The following is a 19,660-nucleotide window of genomic DNA, read 5'->3' as shown; positions in this document are numbered from 1 at the left end:
GATGAGTGCTCCCAGGTGAGCAGGCGAGAGTCTCAGGATAAGCAGGTGGTCACAGCATGTGACGGCGGAGCCTCCAGGTAGGCTAACAGGCAGGTAGCAGATGAGCGCTCCCAGGTGAGCGGGCAAGAGTCTCTGGACTGGCAGGTGGTCACAGCACGTGACGGCGGAGCCTCCAGGTGGGCTAACAGGCAGGTAGCAGATGAGCGCTCCCAGGTGAGCGGGCAAGAGTCTCTGGACTGGCAGGTGGTCACAGCACGTGACGGCGGAGCCTCCAGGTAGGCTTACAGGCAGGTAGCAGATGAGCGCTCCCAGGTGAGCGGGCAAACTGGTCCATAGACATTATTATCAGAAACTGCCCCACACTGGAGCAGTATTATGAAAAAGTCCCGATGTTTTATAGAAGCAGTCATTTATGCAATATATAATATAATGGTGTTTTTTTACTTCTATACTGGGGCATTTAGCTTTATAGACACATGTGAGGGATGCACATTGCATGACCTATATGGCATTGGGGACAGTTAAATAGGGAAAATTAAGCAACGGTTTAGGTATTTTATTAAATGAATAAAGATGGTTAAAAAACAAAAAAAAATCTGCATGAAGCCCAGAAATGTGTCAGAAGGAAAGGATAGTAACATTTTTCACATTTCCCATTCATAATTTATATAAAATGTTGTGCAACTTTGAACACACATTGGATTCATTTTCTTACACTCGAAGGAACCAAGTCTTGAAATACCTTCAAGCCCATTCTCATTCAGAGCTACAGTCAAAATAATTCTGCAGACATTTCTACTCAAATCTGTCAGTCCCTGCTTGTTCACAGCCTGCTTAGGAGGTCATTATAGCAACAGTAGCCTTTTAATTACACTGGAGGAGTTGGACTATAACATACTTCTACAGGGCACTGCGCTGAGCACTACATGAGGGGGGATTATTCCCATAAATATGACATATCTATTTATGACTGCACTTTTGTGTAACCAAAGAAAAAAAGAATAAAAATGCGGATGGAAAGGAGCTCAAACAGTGTTCAAATGTACATCCCTTACATTAAATCAGTCTCATTACAGTAAATAGATATATTATCAACTACGTTTGAATCTCGTTTTCGGGAAAACCCGGCCTGAAAAGTACAATGTTCAGAGAATTGCTTGTGGACAATGTTGTTGTTAAATTTATAGCAAGCCAATAATTACAATTTTTGATGAATCAGAGATAGATGCTGGGAAAGGAAGGACAACCATACATACCCTGTCCTGAGGAAGGAGTCGGTGGACTCTGAAACGTGTAGACAATAAACCTACATTTTTATCCATACTAATGGTTTGTCGTGACTCCAGAGAGCGCAGAAACAACTTCCTTTCTCAGCATCTATCTTTGACATATCCATAGGAAGCTGCAGCATTTGGAGTCCAGGCTTTATAGGTGTTGTGTCCCACACAACCCTACTAGGTGAGCAGTTTTTAATACTTTTATGTAACATTTATTGGATAAGACCCTATTGCGCTCTTGCATTTTTCCATAATTTTTGATGAATGACACACCACGGCACTTCCGGTGGGTTGGCGCTCAAGTAGGATCCTATCCCATTAATCAGTAATCAGACTTGGCACTTGCTTGGGACTCAAAAAGGATGATTTTTATTTGTGATAGCAATTCAAATAAAACAAGTTGTTTTTGTCTACATGTTGACCTTAATCTGTCTACAGATTGCTTCAGGAACACTGCAAAAACTAGCGCCAAGAAGACAGTGGATACCGCACTTCTTCTTTCCCTCACAGCTTCGTGCCTGCTGGGGGTCAGTGAGCTCCTGACATGATTGACAGTTCAGACCAGATGCACTGCCGCTCTGCTGGCTTCACTGTGCATTCTTCAATGCTGCAAGCAGAGGTAGCCTTGCGTCTGCACCATCAGAGGAGCTCAGTTGCACTGAAGCTGGCTGGATCCAACAGTACAGCAAGCTTCAGATCAGCGCTTAAAAGCTCTGTTAAAGAGAGCTTGAAAGCGTGTGCCTGCCCCTTGTCTATCAAACCAGCCACCTCTGATGGGATGGACTACAGCGATGGCCATTATGCTGAGAAACGAGAAGGGAACTATAGAATTAATGATGCATTTGTTCTTGAGATAGGAGAGGATTTTTAACAAGTAAATTACAAAGTTGCTTGTTTTTTACAAGCCGTTTGCAATTTTACCCATGAAAGCACTTGAGAGTAACCCTTTAACTTGGCAGTTTCCATCAGTCTCAGACACTGAATGAAGCGGCAGTGTGTAGGCTGGACTGCCAACTTCTTTTTGTCACAATCGAAATCTGTAGAGGGTGCCAGCATATCAGTTGAGCCCCCTACAGATCTAACAGCTACATTGCAGGTATTTCCTACTTTTTTGCCCTTTCATTAGTCTTTCCTAGTTAAAAAAAAAAAGAAAAGAACGGATAAGAGCAATTATGTGCGGTATCTAAGCAAATTAGACGGTATTAAAACCAAGTCATGAACAGACCCCGCAGCGTCTTATTGAATGGGTGTTTGCCAGCACTTTCTGTTCCTCATTGGGCACTTCACAGACAGGCTAAATTGGCTACAAACTCATTTTGCTAAGCAAAATGCTGAAGCAGAAATAATGAAGGGCCCTTGAAATAACAGGCTTCAGCTGGTGTTGTGTGTTTCTTGTGGGTGCACAGGAAGCTCATTACATCATCCATTTAACGAGTGAAACACAAACAAGCATGTGACGGGTAGAGGGGGCTTTGTGGCACTTACAGCTCGAGAATGAGAATGACATCTGTTTTGTTCTCATACACCTCATGCAGCGTGATCACATTAGGATGTTGGATTTCTTTCAGTATGCTGACCTCCCTTTCAATATCCTCCCGGGTCACCCCACGACGGCTCGATTTGGTTCTCCTCTTCTTGATAAATTTTGCAGCATACTGCACACCTGAGGTTTTCTCCTGGCATTTCTTCACCACCGCAAACTGTCCACTGAAAGAAGAACATGAAATAAGAGGTTAAAACATGTGGCAGGTAGGGCTTTATCTATACAAGATCATGTATATATTTATCAGCCCTGATGTTCATATGCGTCAGTTTCCACAAAGTGTCTTACATTAAAATTGCTATATTGTTTGCTCCCCTGCCCCCATTACCAATAACAGGTGATTAGTTTTGGCTAAGAATGCAGTGCTCCTCATGCTTGCATCACTCTGTGTCTGCGCCCTAGGGCGAAACGTAACCTCTTCGTCTTCCTCCTCCACCTCCTCAGATGAGCTACTCGGCTCCTTGACTCTGGGTTCACACCAAGTGGGATCTTCAACCTTGTCATCATCCAATGTGTTATTCCATTCCTCGCCCTCAGAGTGACCCTTCTCCTCTTGTTGCCCTGACAGCACAGTACAGTCCGCATGAGCCTAAGGTATCGGAGTCTCACCAGGATCACCTCCTTCCCCAGTGGTTAACATCTGGTGCCGAGAGTCAGGAACCTGCTTGGACCCTACCTCATCCTGCCCCAAATCCAAGCTAAAAAAATTTTGGGCATCGGTGCAGATGTTTTCCTCCTCTTCTTGACTCTGTGAATGTTACACTTCAGATGCCCATGGTATAGAATGGGTGAACAGCTCTACAGACTCGCCCATCTGTGAGTCGCTACAGGCAGTTGGGCAGTTGGACAGTTGTGACGCGGGGAGAAGCAAGGGTAATTGGGGTGCCACCTCTGTGGACTGTACTGTGCGTGATGTTGAGGTGGAGGAAGAAGATGAGTGGCCACTTGAAGCAGCGCTTGCCATCCACTGGAGCACCTGAAAGGGAGTGGAGTAGCCTGTCCAGTAACAGAAGTTGTCAGTTGTCTTCGGATAGGACATGACGGTGTTGGTTCACTAGTGCTTTCACTAACATTAGCACCTACCCCACATATAACTTGAACACCAAGCCTATTCCCCCTTCCACCACAACCTCTCTTTTTCCTGCTCATGTTGCTCAGATACTGTGTAAAAAGCACGCTATTAGCAAAACAAAATTAGATTTTTCCTCTGCAACAGCTCTGCACACACCTGAATTTCAGAGGCACTAAATGACAAGGTAAGATATGGCTTGCTGTATAACGTTACTAACAGAAGAAAGTATATTTTTAGTGTGGATGTGGCCTGTATAACATACGAGATATTCTCCAAACTGAGATGTCCCCAGCTGTATAACGTTAGGAATCGAAGAAAGTATTTTTTTAGTGTGGATGAGGCCTTTATGACATAGGAGATATGCTATGAACAATTTCAAACTGAGATGCCCCCTACTGTATCACATTAGTAACAGAAGAAAGTATTTTTTTAATGTTGATGAGGCCTGTATAACATAGGAGATATCCTACGAACAATTTCAAACTGAGATATCCCCTGCTGTATAAGGTTAGGAATAGAAGAAAGTATTTTTTTTTACTGTGGATGAGGCCTGTATAATATAGAATATATGCTCCAAGATATTTCAAACTCAGATCTAGCCTGCTGTATCACGTTAGGAACAGCAAGAAATAGATTTTGTTACTCTGCATAAGCACTGCATACAGCTGAATTTCACCGCCACTAAAGGACTAGGTGGCTTATAGCAGAGTGTAACACATTTGTGAGAGAAAAAATATTTTTTGGCCTCTGGCTAGCAACAGAAAAAAAATATTTTTTTACTCTGAAAACAGCTGAAGTTCAACGCCATTAAAGTACTAGCTGGCTTATAGCAGAGTGTAACACATTTGTGAGAGAAAAAAATATTTTGTGGACTCTGGCTAGCAACAGAAAAAATCTGTTTTTTTGCTCTGAAAACAGCTGAAGTTCAACCACACTAAAGTAGTAAGTGGCTTTTAGCAGAGTATATCACGTTTGCGACACAAAAAAATCTTTTGTGGACCCTGGCTAGCAACACAAAAAATATTTTTTTTTTTACTGTGCATACAGCTGAATTTCACCCACAAAAATGACAAAGTGAGCTACTATAGCTTGCACTATCACATTAGCAAATGAAAAACAAAGGTTTGTGTGCTGTGCACTCAGAAGCTCTACAGAGTCTGCATACAGCTGAATTTCAACCCCACAAAATCAAAAGGTGGGCTACAAGGGCTTGCTTGCTTTATTACGTTAGCAAGTGAAAAAATAGATTGAAGGGAAACTGGTGCATACAACACAGTACAACCGGTGCACAACACAGTTCTATGCCATGGGCCCTGCTGTTTCTGTCTGAATCTCAGTAATTGCATAAGAAAAAAAAAAGTGCTGCAAGATTGATTTCACAGGTACAGAGCACAGGACTTATCTACACTATCTGACTTCCAAACAACCAAACAATCAACCATCTATCTAGCTAATATCTCTCATTAAACAGGAGCACACTCAGCAGCAGCGTCTATCACCGGTAGTGACGTGCATAAAATGGCTCTGAGATAACATGGCTGCTCTTTATATAGAGAGGACATGTGATTTCAGCAGCCAATGGCAGAAGCCCTTGTGTCTGGACAGTGTGGATACGCTCTGGTTGGCTAGCTGCACTTTCCTCACTTAAAGTTACAGTAAAAAAAAAATTATAAGCGCGCTGCTGCTCTGACCTCTTCTGAGCTCTCACCAGCCCCTCCACTCATCTAACACGTCCCCCCGCTCATCATACACAAGCACTATGCTAGCCTAACTGTTAAAAATGCTGTAGTTGCCCCGCAATCATGTTGTCGCACTTATTCGCCGAACGGTGCCTCTTTTCCCGAATTTAAATAAAAATGCTCGCCTTTCCGATCACGAATCCGAATGTGCCACATTCGTGCCGAATTTAACTTTTGAAATCGGATTTCGAACATATTCGCTCATCTCTAGTTATTAGGTACATTTTTAAGTAGTTTTCCAGGACTTGTAAAAAAAATCAATGTACAAAGAGTATTGAAGAACCAAAAATTATTACTCATCTTATAAATCATCCATGCTTCTAATCCCGCCACTCCGGTAATGCCATCAGCCTTTGTTAAGTGGCCTGCAGTGATGATGTTCTGTGCATGAATTATAGGTACATTTTAAGTTGTTTAGGATTTTTAAGAAATGGACACAGAGGAGGGAATACTCAAAATTATTGCTTGCCTTGTAAATCTTCACGTAATTTCCAGTGCCGCGGGCCCATTTGTCCTGCTGGTCCTTGTTAGAGTAGCCTGCGGCAATTAGATCCCAACAGTACCATCGGGACAGATATGACTTGTCAATGGCCAATGCATTTATGGAGCATAGTATCATCACTGGTAATGCCAGGGATTGGCCGTAGCTGTAACCTGTGTATGGTCAGCTCAAAAGTCATGCAAAACAGTTTTCAAAGACCAGCGGGACCATTATATCAACAATCTGCTAGCGGACGGAAATTTTAGGTAAATTCTACCTATTTGTGAGTTTGACACATTCCCTGCTTTGTGGCCTGTATTGAAAAATTTTGAACAAATTATAGGTTTAACATATACCCATATTACGAAACAGTTCAAAGCCTTGATGAGTACATTAGGTGAATATTAAATTAATATGAGCTTTCCTAAATTATAAGCAAATGGATTAACCTTTTTTTTCTTGCCTAAGGTGGCAGAAAACACACTACTCTTGGATACTTTAATTATTTAGGCTTTAAGACCAAATTATCCAATTGTCACTTTTGATAATAAGATAAAATTATAGCCCCACATTTTTGGTGCTCTTTAGGCAGCCAATGAACATGCAGGGATTGCCTGCCACTCACTGTAATGCCATAGCCATGTTGGTTGTGGCACTACAGTGATTGGCTGGCCACATAGCCTCATTGGGTCTATATAAGACCTGGTGCCCCTATGCTCGTCACAGTCTACCCAATCAAACAGGCAGAGTAGGGAGAGGTGCTGCTGAGCGAGGGGAGAATTGACGCTTATTTTAGGCAGGGATTCCACATCACTATTATTAATCTACACTAACAGTCCTTGTAAGGGCTCATTCTGATGAATATTAATACTGCTGATAGTAGTAGTTAAAGGGGTTTTCCCACAAACAAAAGTCCATTTTAAAAATTGTCTGTGTCTGACCATGTACGGAACATACCACATCTCCTGGGCAGGGGAGGAAGCAAAAGACAATACAGACATTACAGCAGGGGATCGCAGAGGATTCATTTTGTGAGGTAAAATATTGTTTAAAAACAGGCAGTGAAATGTTTTACCTCACAAAATGAATCCTCTGCGATCTCATGCTGTAATGTCTGTATACTCTTTTGCTTCCTCCCCTGTCCAGGAGCTGTGGTATGATCAGACCATGTTCCTGCACAGTCAGACACAGATAATTTTTAAAATGACTTTTGTTCGTGGGAAAAGCCCTTTAACCACTTTCTGCTGTTTGACCTAATAGTACGTCATGGTAACCTGGGCCGATTGGACCAATGACGTACTATTAGGTCATATGGCGATCACGCCCACACACAAGCGGTGCGGGGCGATCGCCGCCGGGTGTCAGCTGATTGTCACAGCTGACACCCAGTACTATGTGCAGGGAGCGGTCCTGCACTGCTCCCTCCACATTAACCACCTCAATGCTGTGATCAAAGTCGATCGCAGCATTGCGGGGGGCAAGCGGAGGTGATCGCCGACACTCATCTCTCCTGCCGGCGACCAGCACTGTCTGCCGTGGCTCCCGGATGTTGCCATGATGACCCGATGTCGTCATGACAACATCCGGGTCACCAGACAGCAGGAAGATACTTTGGTCCTGCTCAGTGCATCACCAAAGTATCCTCTCCCTCTGCAGCAGTGACAGCCTGTATAGCACAGGGAGCTGCTGCTGCTCTCTATGCTATACAGGCGATCTGAAAATAAAATGTGAAAGTCCCATAGTGGGACAAGGTGTAAAAGTAAAAAAAGAATCTAAATGAGGGGGGTGGGGGGTGGATTTGTAAAAATATAAAAAAAAATGAAAAAAATAATCCCAAAAAAATACATATATTGTACCCATAAATAAATATTATTGTGGAAAAAAAAACAAAAAAACAATAAAAGTACCCATATATTGTACCTCCGCATCCGGAATGAACTGTCCTATAAAACTGTCCCACTAGTGAACATGGTAAAAAAAAAACAAAAAAAAATGAAAAAAACCATGCTTTATCATCATGCCGCCAAACAAAAAATGCAATAAAACGCGATCAAAAAGACGAATGCAAATAAAAATGGTACCGCTGAAAACGTCATCTTGTCCCGCAAAAAACAAGCTGCAATACAGCTCCACCAGCCAAAAAATAAAAGTTATAGGTCTCAAAATAAAGCGATGCAAAAAAAATATTTTTTTTATAAAATAGTTTTTATTGTGTAAAAGCGCCAAAACATAAAAAAAAATATAAATGTAGTACCGCTGTAATCATACTGACCCGAATAACGCTGCCTTATCAATTTTACCACACGCGGAACGGTATAAAAAAAAACAATTCCGGAATTGTTGGTTTTTGTTTATTCTTCCTCCCAAAAATTGGAATAGAAAGCGATCAAAAAAAGTCACGTGCCCAAAAATGGTACCAATAAAATTGTCAACTTTTCCCGCAAAAACAAGCCGTCACATGACTCTGTTGGCCGAAATACGGAAAAATGAAAGCTCTCAAAATATGGCGATGCAAAAACTAGTCTTTGCAAAAAAAAGCGTCTTTTAGTGTGTGACACCAGTCAATCATAAAAACCTGATATGAATCTAGCATCGCTGTAATCGCACCGACCCGAAGAATAAAGCCTAATTACTTATACCGCATGAGGAACGGCGTAAAAAGTAAACACTAGGGATAGGGTTGTGCTAGGGCTAGGGTTGGGATTTTTTCAAAAGTAAAGAAAAAAAATGACGATGATATGGCGACTAGTGTTGAGCCCAAGTGCTCGCTACTTGAGTTTGCATCGGGTGCTCGGGGATGCACCGAGTATCGCGGGAGCTGGAGTGACATGCTTGAGTCTCCTTCACATATGTTTTGCAGCTGTTATACAGCCAGAAAAACCTTGCGGGGATTGCCTGCCATGCACGAGCGATCCTTGCATATTGTTATTTTTTTGGGTGTCTAATAACCGTGAAACATACGGGTGGGAACTCGAACATGTCACTTGAGCACCTGCGATACATGGTGCATACCTGAGTACAGGATGCAACCTCAAGTAGAGAGCACTTGTGCTCAAGACTAATGACAACTTATTCAATATGATGACCTAATATTATCAAATTCTGTGTCATACCATATCCCTTGATAAAATCCTCGAGGGGGCTAGTTTCCAAAATGGGGTCACTTGTAGAGGGTTTCCACTGTTTAGGCACATCAGGGGCTCTCCAAACGCAACATGGTGTCCGCTAATTATTCAAGGAAATTTTACATTCAAAAAGTCTAATGGCACTCCTTTCCTTCCAAGCCCTGCCGTGTGCCCAAACAGTGGTTTGCCTCCACATATGGGTATTGGCATGCTCAGGAGAAATTGCACAACACATTTTGGGGTCCATTTTTTCCTGTTACCCTTGCAAAAATAAAAAAATTGGGATCTAAATTAACATTTTTGTGAAAAAAGTTAAATGTTCATTTTTTTCTTCCACATTCCAAAAAATCCTGTGAAGCACCTGAAGGGTTAATAAACTTCTTGAATGTGGTTTTGAGCACCTTGAGGGTTGCAGTTTTTAGAATGGTGTCATATTTGGGTATTTTCTGTCATAAAGGCCCCTCAAAGTGACTTCAAATGTGATGTGGTCCCTAAAAAAATGGTTTTGTAAATTTTGTTGGAAAATTTAGAAACCGCTGGTCAACTTTTAACCCTTATAGCTCCCTTACAAAAAAAATTTGGTTCCAAAATTGTGCCGATGTAAAGTAGACACGTGGGAAATGTTATTTATTAACTATTTTGTGTGACACATCTCTCTGATTTAAGGGCATAAAAATTAAAATTTTCGGCAAATTTCCGTTTTTTTCACAAATAAACGCAAGTGATATCGAAGAAATTTTACCAGTATCATGAAGTGCAATATGTCACAAAAAAAACTATCTCAGAATTAAGGGGATCCGTTCAAGCGTTCCAGAGTAATTACCACATAAAGTGACAGTGGTCAGAATTGTAAAAATTGGCCCGTGCAAACCACCCTCGGGGGTAAAGGGGTTAAGCAGAGTTTATGGAGAGCTAGTATAGTACAGAATAGGGTTCATTGCATGTTTTTTGTTTCTGTTGCTGGAACTCATATCATAAGCCTTAGATATCAGGGCTAATAATATTCTTTTTGCTCTTTATCCTCATAATTTTTGGGAAAAGCTATATACACCATTTATACTGGTCCACTTGCTTGTTAACAACATACAGCCTGACTTGGTTGATTTCAATAGCATTGCTGTATAGTGCAAGCAGAGAAACTTGTCCATCATCTCAGGTGGTCAAATATTACAGCGGTAATAATCCTGAAATTTTTTGGATGCTGCCAAACATTATACTTCTTTTAAAGTGTGCAAGTTGTGCATTCAAAACATATCCAGACTTGGCCGCCCTCACCTTACACAAGCACATGTCCCAGAACATTACCCGTGCCCTCACCAAAGCAGTTACTGGGAAGGTCCACCTAACCACAGACACGTGGACAAGTGCTTGTGGCCAGGGACTCTACATATCACTGACGGCACACTGGGTGAATATTGTGGAAGCTGGGACCCAGTCAGACCCTGGGACGGAACAAGTCCTCCCGATGCCGAGGATTGCGGCCCTGGTTCAATCAGGGATGCCCACACCTTCTACAGCAGTTCCTGCACCTTCTCCTCCTCCTCTTCAACCTTCATCTCTGAAATGACATTAGTCGCAAGCTGGAAGCACTGCAGCAGTGCCTCGCTCGGTCAAGCTGCAACAGGCTCTGCTGAAGCTAATCTGCTTATGTGACAACAGCACACCGCTGCAGTTGTTGAAAGCTGTAACAGAGCAGGCAGATCTGTGGCTCTCACCCCCTGAACCTACAACCAGGCATACTCGTGTGTGTCAATAGCCGGAACCTGGTGATGTCTCTGAAGCTTGGCAAACTAGCACACAAATCATGCCTGGCCCATATGCTCAACTTAGATGTTTAGCAGTTTCTCAAAACCCACCCTGATCTGCCTGAGCTGCTTGTGAAAGTACACCGCTTTTTCCCCTTGTCCAAAAGTCAGCTACAGCTTCCGCCGCCCTAGCAGTGCTTCAGCAGTGTTTTTAGCTTCCAGCTCACCGACTGGTGTGCAATGTCACTACACATTGGAACTCAATGTTGCATATGTTGGGAAGGATTTGTGAGCAGTAGAGGGCAGTTTTTGAGTACTTGCTCCAACACGCCCATCGGTATTCCGATCAGCTTCTGCACATAAGAGCTGATGAGTGGGCATGGATGTCTAACATCTGTGCAGTTCTCCAAAACTTCGAGGACTCCACCAAAATGGGGAGCTGCGATGACACTATAATTAGTGTCACCATCCTACTTCTGTCTACTGAAACGCTCGCTGCTCACAATTAAAGAGGAGGCTGTGCAGGCAGAGCACGATGAGATGGAGCAAGGAACTATACAGGGTGATGCTACACAGCCCAGCCTCATCTTATCTCAACGCGGATTGGGTGATAATGAGGAGGAGGAGGAGAAACAGGAGCTGGTTTCCTGCTTTACAGACGGTACTACTCACACCACATTCATCCCATCTGTTCAGCGTGGACGGCCTGAAGAGGGGGAGGAGAGAGAGGAGGAGGAGGAGGAGAGTGAGCAGCAGAACATGGACAGTCGTCCACTTGGTGGGGACAGGAAAGTTTTGGCTGTTGGCAGTCTGGCACACATGGCTGACTTTATGTTCCGTTGCTTTTCCCGTGACCCAAGGTTGTATGCATTTTGGGCAACAGTAATTACTGGTTGGTCACACTTCTAGACCCACGCTACAAGGAGAACTTTCTATCTCTCCTTCGCGTGTCGGAGAGGTCTAATAAAATGTTGCAGTACCAGAAGGCCCTTGTTGAAGAATTATTAAAAAAATGTCCCATCTGACAATGATGGAGGCAGAGATAACAGTTTCTTGGACAAACAAGGAGTACAGGCAAGGGAGACACACACCAAATGCAGCAGAGGCAGGGGGAATGCTGTCAAAGGTCTGGGAAGTTTTCTCAGACCCTCCCAACACCCAGGCCCTGATGCACGGGGTACTCTGACAGGGAGGGTAACGTTTTAGAAGATGCTGAAGGAGTGCATTGGCGACTGTACCAGCGTCCTCCGTAATTCCTCTGTGCCTTAAAACTATTGGGTATCAAAGCTGGACACAAGGCATGAACTGTCTCACCTGGCCTGCTCTGCCGCTAGCGTTTTGTCGGAGCAGGTTTTTAGTGCCGCCGGGGGTATTATAACTGATAGGTGCATCCGAAAAAAATTAGCACCAAGGCACACTATAAAGTTCATGACGACAATTGAATATTTCAATAAATGTTTATTGCCAACAACGTAGGACAGATTTTCAACCAACGTCAACGTTTCGGCTCGCTGAGCCTTTCTCAAGGTTTATCTGTATATAATAAATCAACAAATAGAGTCATCATAGAGGCTACAAGCAAAATTGCTCATACATAATAGAGTTTTTTTTATACATTTCTATATGTCCATGGCATGGAACAAACACCAACACAAAGAGAATAGAAGTGAACATAATTTACAGCAATAAAGATGATAATAGTGACATAATGAAGGCCATCAGCTCCACAAAGACTTCATTCTGTGAGCACATCGGATGTGTAACTCTGTATACAGACATAAACGTACTATTAATGATAAAACGTATAGAAGAACATCAATTCAAAAAGCTCCTCATGCAGGCCAGATGAAAGGAAGAGGGGAAAAAAGGGAAAAGGAGGCATAGGAAAAGAAAAATTAGTAGAGAAAAAAAGAAGGGAAAAGCCGGAGAGGAAAGAAAAGGGAGGAAAGAAAGAGAAGAGAAACAAGGAAAAGAAAAGAAAAAATAAAAAAAATGAAAAAATAAGAAAAATTGGAAGAATACAAGAATCTATGGACAGAAAGCAATAGGAAATGGAAGGACAATAGAAATAAACCGTATAATTACCTATCCACTGGTGCTGGAGAAAATGAATTTCTATAGGAAGTGTAGAAATGATAAGTATATTAATGAAGAAAGGAGTAGAAATGGGTAAGAGATGATCCAAAAGGGCATAAGGAAATACCTGGCAAATCCTGCGTGATCCACGCGAGTTTGTAGCCTGGAATGGGCGATGTGTATGCGCTCTCAGTGAGCGCTCGTTTAAATGAGGCCGGGGCGGAAGTGCGTGCCCGGCAGAAATCAGCTGTGCGATGACGTGCGACGGACAGACTGCGCATGCGCCGAAGCGTCGGGGCCGGGGAAAGCCGGAAAGAGCCGAAGGCAGAGAGCGAATAAGGCAGATAGGGGAACGGGAGAAAGTAAAGTGCGCGCATCGCAGGGCAGACCACAGAGAGAAAGATTAAGTACATAACAAATAGAGGAGATGCATAACAGATAAAAGGGAAGAGAATGTTAGCAAAGAGGAAGGAAAAATATGAGAAACACAGAGGGAAATAATAATATCTATAAGGGAAGCCATACCTGAGGAGCCCCTAATTGACCTATGAAACATAATAATCAAAAGAAAACCAAATAATTTGTTATGAGTATACAGACATATCAAACATGAACAAAAAAATAAAAATACAAATAAAAATAATCATGCTACAAGGCATATATAACAGAAACAGAATAAAAATGAAAATAGATGGCTATATAGAAAGAATGGAATCTTAGTGAAATCTCAATAGATTTCAATAAATTTGCAATAAATTTCCAATAACAAGCCCATAGTCGGGGGAAACCTATAAAGCGGCATCCTCTTAAAGAGGGTTAAAGACAAAAGAAAAGTATATTCTGTCAATAAAAAACCTCATATTCCCTATTCAGTCCATATGGTTCCAATGTATTCAGCCTATAGAACCAATAAGCCTCTCTTTCTCTCAACCTAAGGATTCTATTGCCTCCACGTCTGAAGGAAGGGACGTGCTCCAATGCCTGAAAGCGAAGCTGAGAGATGTCATGTCCCCTCAAGGCAAAGTGTACCGGTATAGGTAGCAACGTTCTCTTACACCGTATTGTTGACTTATGTTGAGAGATGCGGTCTCGGATATGTTGGGTAGTCACTTCTTTTCTATTTGTGTTGGTGTTTGTTCCATGCCATGGACATATAGAATTGTATAAAAAAAACTCTATTATGTATGAGCAATTTTGCTTGTAGCCTCTATGGTGACTCTATTTGTTCATTTATTATATACAGATAAACCTTGAGAAAGGTTCAGCGAGCCGAAACGTTGACGTTGGTTGAAAATCTGTCCTACGTTGTTGGCAATAAACATTTATTGAAATATTCAATTGTCGTCACGAACTTTATAGTGTGCCTTGGTGCTAATTTTTTTCGTATAGTGGTTTTGCATCGTATAGGCACCACCTAAAGGAAGTTGCGCACAGCCTTTTTCGTGCTATATGTTTCTACTTTTGGATTGCGCACCCTATTGCAGATATCATGGCATCTAATTTATTATCGTATAATCAAGCAGAAGCTGAAGCCATCATTGGCTAGGTTCATATTCCTGGTCAATTTCTACATACCCCGGCTGAAGAGATACGTCTTAAGGACTATGAAAAAACTTTGCGCAAAAGAACAGCACATGAACTTCATTATGTTACACTGGCAGAATATTACAGAGCACAGAGGATCCCTCGGGGTCTAAGGGTTTCTTTACGGCCAACTTTGTTTTCTGAGAAACCAGAATTCTGTTCTAAATTTGAGGGTATCCTTAATAAGTGTTCCATGGATATAATGTTGTTAACTATCGAATTTTTACAGAAGGAATTGATGGAGGTCGATACCCAAATTTCCAGTATTCAGACGCAGATGAATAATACACTGACATCAGAAGAATTTAATGAGATTAAGAATAAAACAGAGAAGAATATTAGTGAATTCCGTACCCTTCTACAGGAACGTAAAAGACAAAAGTTTTTAAGAGATACGGAGGATTATCAACGTAACCAAGTCTACAGATGGCGGGATACTAGCCCGTTTAGAGGCTTTAGGACACCGAGATATGGTGCTTCATCCTTTTCTTCCAGTTCCGACAGTGATGGTTCTAAACGTACCCCTTATTTTTTAGAACGCAGACGGGGAAGAGGTCCAAGAAACCGACCAGGAGGGGCAGTAGACACCCAGCAGACAACTATACCTCGAATGCAGACTCGATCACAGGTACTATGGAACAGATAGTTTACAACATTTCATCATACAATTTAACTCCTGCAGAACTTTCTATCCTACAGAAAGGTATCTCTTTCTGCCCCACTCCTAATTTCAACGAATTTCGTTTGGACCAAGAGCTACATCGCTTCTTTAGGACAATACTTTTAAAAGTCCATTTTCAAGAAAATCCTATCATTGCTGGTCAAACACGTCCTTCCTTTCGGACTGAGGTGGATCCACCTCCCCCTAATCAGCGTTTCACACTTAAGAGCCTGAAACTATATACGGCTAGTAACTTTAGTCCACCTAGATCTTACCACCCGGTTGAGACCTACATATCCTTGGTCAAGAGAGATGTCACTGCTAAATTACAATCCATTCAACATGGACATTTACGGATCCAACGCAATTTCTCACAGTTGGAAATGCGGGCACTTAATGATCTTAAAACCAATAAACTAATTGTGATTAAACCTGCCGATAAAGGCGGTTCCATTGTGGTTATGGATAGAAGATATTACACTTCTGAAATTTATTCGCAATTGAATGATAGGGATGTGTACTTACCATTGCCACATGATCCAACTTATGATATAGCCCGAGACATACGACAATTGGTCGATAGTTTTAAATCCCAAGGGGTCATTGATGATAAATTGAGTGATTTTCTTATCAGCCAACACCCAGTTACTCCGGTTTTCTATACCCTTCCAAAAATTCATAAAAACCTGTCTTCCCCCCCCCAGGGCGACCAATTGTAGCATCTACGTGTTCTCTGCTTTCACTTCTTGCCATTACCTTAGATAAGATCTTTACACCATTATTGTGCCACATACCCTCATACCTTAGGGACACTTCCCACTTTTTGTCGTCCATCAAAGATTTGACCTCCATCTCATTGGATAGCATACTTGTGACACTTGATGTAAACAGTTTATATACAAATATTGAGCATGGAAAAGGGATTCAGGCAGTTGCGTTATTCCTTGACGAGTTTACCGATTTTGACGTTTTACAAAAGGAATTTTGCATTTCAACACTTAGGCTGGTTCTGTCCAAAAATTTCTTCATGTTTGAGGACCAATTTTTTATGCAAATGACTGGTACAGCGATGGGCTCAAATGTGGCGCCTCCGTACGCCAATATTTATATGGCTCAATTTGAACTCACCCATATTTACTCCAATGTCCTCTTCCAGAAACATGCCTTAATCTGGAAGAGGTACATTGATGATATTTTGCTTATTTGGCATGGGGATCAAATTTCTCTTAATACGTTTTTTGAAACTATTAATCGTGCAGTCCCACGGCTTACTTTCACTCTACATTCCCACCCTCACAAGATTAGTTTTCTAGATACGTATGTTATCTTGAACAAGGAGGGAACACTGTCTACAGATCTTTTCATTAAACCTACAGACAAGAACAGTCTTTTGCATTTCTCGAGTTGTCACCCTAAACACATGAAGAGGGCATTACCATACTCACAGTTTCAGAGGGTCAACCGTATTGTCTCTGACAGTCACATCCGTGATATCCGACTAAAAGAAATGCAGAACAAATTTCGCAAACGGGGTTATCCCGACACCTCTCTTTCTATTGTACCCAAGACTCCCGGGCCAAGAACAGTAGGCCCTAGAGTGGCATTTGTGAATACTTACCATCCCTTTATGCATGCCATTCATACAGTTATTCATACCCACTGGGCCCTCTTAAGGAACTCTTACCCTAACATATCCGAGTTTCAAAATCCACCTTTAGTTTGTCATAAGAAATCTCAGAACCTTCGGGATATACTCGTTAGAGCCCATCTTGGCTCTAAAACGGTTAAAGATATACAGACTTTTCTATCTACACCTAAAAGGGGAACATTCCCCTGTCTTCATTGTCCACAATGTTCGAATGTATCTAAGGGTGATTCATTCACACATCCCCGATCGGGTAAGAAATTCCCGGTCCGTGGATTTTTTACATGTGACTCGTCATTTGTCATATATCTCATCAAGTGCCCTTGCGGTCTCGGATATGTTGGAGAGACTACCCAACATATCCGAGACCGCATCTCTCAACATAAGTCAACAATACGGTGTAAGAGAACGTTGCTACCTATACCGGCACACTTTGCCTTGAGGGGACATGACATCTCTCAGCTTCGCTTTCAGGTATTGGAGCACGTCCCTTCCTTCAGACGTGGAGGCAATAGAATCCTTAGGTTGAGAGAAAGAGAGGCTTATTGGATCTATAGGCTGAATACATTGGAACCATATGGACTGAATAGGGAATATGAGGTTTTTTATTGACAGAATATACTTTTCTTTTGTCTTTAACTCTCTTTAAGAGGATGCCGCTTTATAGGTTTCCCCCGACTATAGGCTTGTTAATGGAAATTTATTGCAAATTTATTGAAATCTATTGAGATTTTACTAAGATTCCATTCTTTCTATATAGCCATCTATTTTCATTTTTAATCTGTTTCTGTTATATATGCCTTGTAGCATGATTATTTTTATTTGCATTTTTATTTTTTTGTTCATGTTTGATATGTCTGTATACTCATAACAAATTATTTGGTTTTCTTTTGATTATTATGTTTCATAGGTCAATTAGGGGCTCCTCAGGTATCGCTTCCCTTATAGATATTATTATTTCCCTCTGTGTTTCTCATATTTTTCCTTCCTCTTTGCTAACATTCTCTTCTCTTTTATCTGTTATGCATCTTCTCTATTTGTTATGTACTTAATCTTTCTCTCTGTGGTCTGCCCTGCGATGCGCGCACTTTACTTTCTCCCGTTCTCCTATCTGCCTTATTCGCTCTCTGCCTTCGGCTCTTTCCGGTTTTCCCCGGCCCTGACGCTTCTGCGCATGCACAGTCTGTCCGTCGCACGTCATCGCACAGCTGATTTCTGCCGGGCACGCACTTCCGCCCCGGCCTCATTTAACCGAGCGCTCACTGAGAGCGCATACACATCGCCCATTCCAGGCTACAAACTCACGTGGATCACGCAGGATTTGCCAGGTATTTCCTTATGCCCTTTTGGATCATCTCTTACCCATTTCTTCTCCTTTCTTAATTAATATACTTATCATTTCTACACTTCCTATAGAAATTCATTTTCTCCAGCACCAGTGGATAGGTAATTATACGGTTTATTTCTATTGTCCTTCCATTTCCTATTGCTTTCTGTCCATAGATTCTTGTATTCTTCCAATTTTTCTTATTTTTTAATTTTTTCTTTTCTTTTCCTTGTTTCTCTTCTCTTTCTTTCCTCCCTTTTCTTTCCTCTCCGGCTTTTCCCTTCTTTTTTTCTCTACTAATTTTTCTTTTACTATGCCTCCTTTTCCCTTTTTTCCCCTCTTCCTTTCATCTGGCCTGCATGAGGAGCTTTTTGAATTGATGTTCTTCTATACGTTTTATCATTAATAGTACGTTTATGTCTGTATACAGAGTTACACATCCGATGTGCTCACAGAATGAAGTCTATGTGGAGCTGATGGCCTTCATTATGTCACTATTATCATCTTTATTGCTGTAAATTATGTTCACTTCTATTCTATTTCTGTTGGTGTTTGTTCCATGCCATGGACATATAGAATTGTATAAAAAAAACTCTATATGTATGAGCAATTTTGCTTGTAGCCTCTATGATGACTCTATTTGTTGATTTATTATATACAGATAAACCTTGAGAAAGGCTCAGCGAGCCGAAACGTTGACGTTGGTTGAAAATCTGTCCTACGTTGTTGGCAATAAACATTTATTGAAATATTCAATTGTCGTCACGAACTTTATAGTGTGCCTTGGTGCTAATTTTTTTTCCGTATAGTGGTTTTGCATCATATAGGCACCACCTAAAGGAAGTTGCGCACAGGCTTTTTCGTGCTATATGATAGGTGCATCCGCCTGTCTACTGAAAATGCTGGACAGGCTTACTTTTATCAAAATGAACAAGGGCTGGATTGGCCAAGACTTCGCAACACCACCGGATGACAGCAGCGGAACATAAATTCAAATCCAGTGGGGTTTTTTTGGTCTATTCCCATGCACCCCTTCACACCCAGGCATGGGTATGCGCGTCAGGATTTAGTCTATTTTATGTCGTCCTCCTTCTCATCCTCCACCACCATATCAACAGGGTGACCATCATGCAACACCTCCATTAATTTTTTTAAATTACCCATAGGAACTATTTTTAGAGGCCTACCTCTAACATTCTATAAAAAAAAAAATTATGTATACCCCCCAGGGGTAAATGTTTTTCAGCCCATGCACTTAGACTGGTAATGCCCATACACTAAGAGACCCACTCCTTATTAGTGGGATTTTTATTTTTTACTGAAGCCCTCCACTACGTCTGTTCAAAGTGGTATTGGAATGTTTCCTAATTTTTGGTAGCCCTTGC

This window comes from Phyllobates terribilis, unplaced genomic scaffold, assembly GCF_046119375.1.
Source record: "Phyllobates terribilis strain yellow unplaced genomic scaffold, ASM4611937v1 Scaffold_1__5_contigs__length_1240528914, whole genome shotgun sequence".
In the NCBI taxonomy this organism is placed as follows: domain Eukaryota; kingdom Metazoa; phylum Chordata; class Amphibia; order Anura; family Dendrobatidae; genus Phyllobates; species Phyllobates terribilis.
This window is presented reverse-complemented; position numbering follows the sequence as displayed.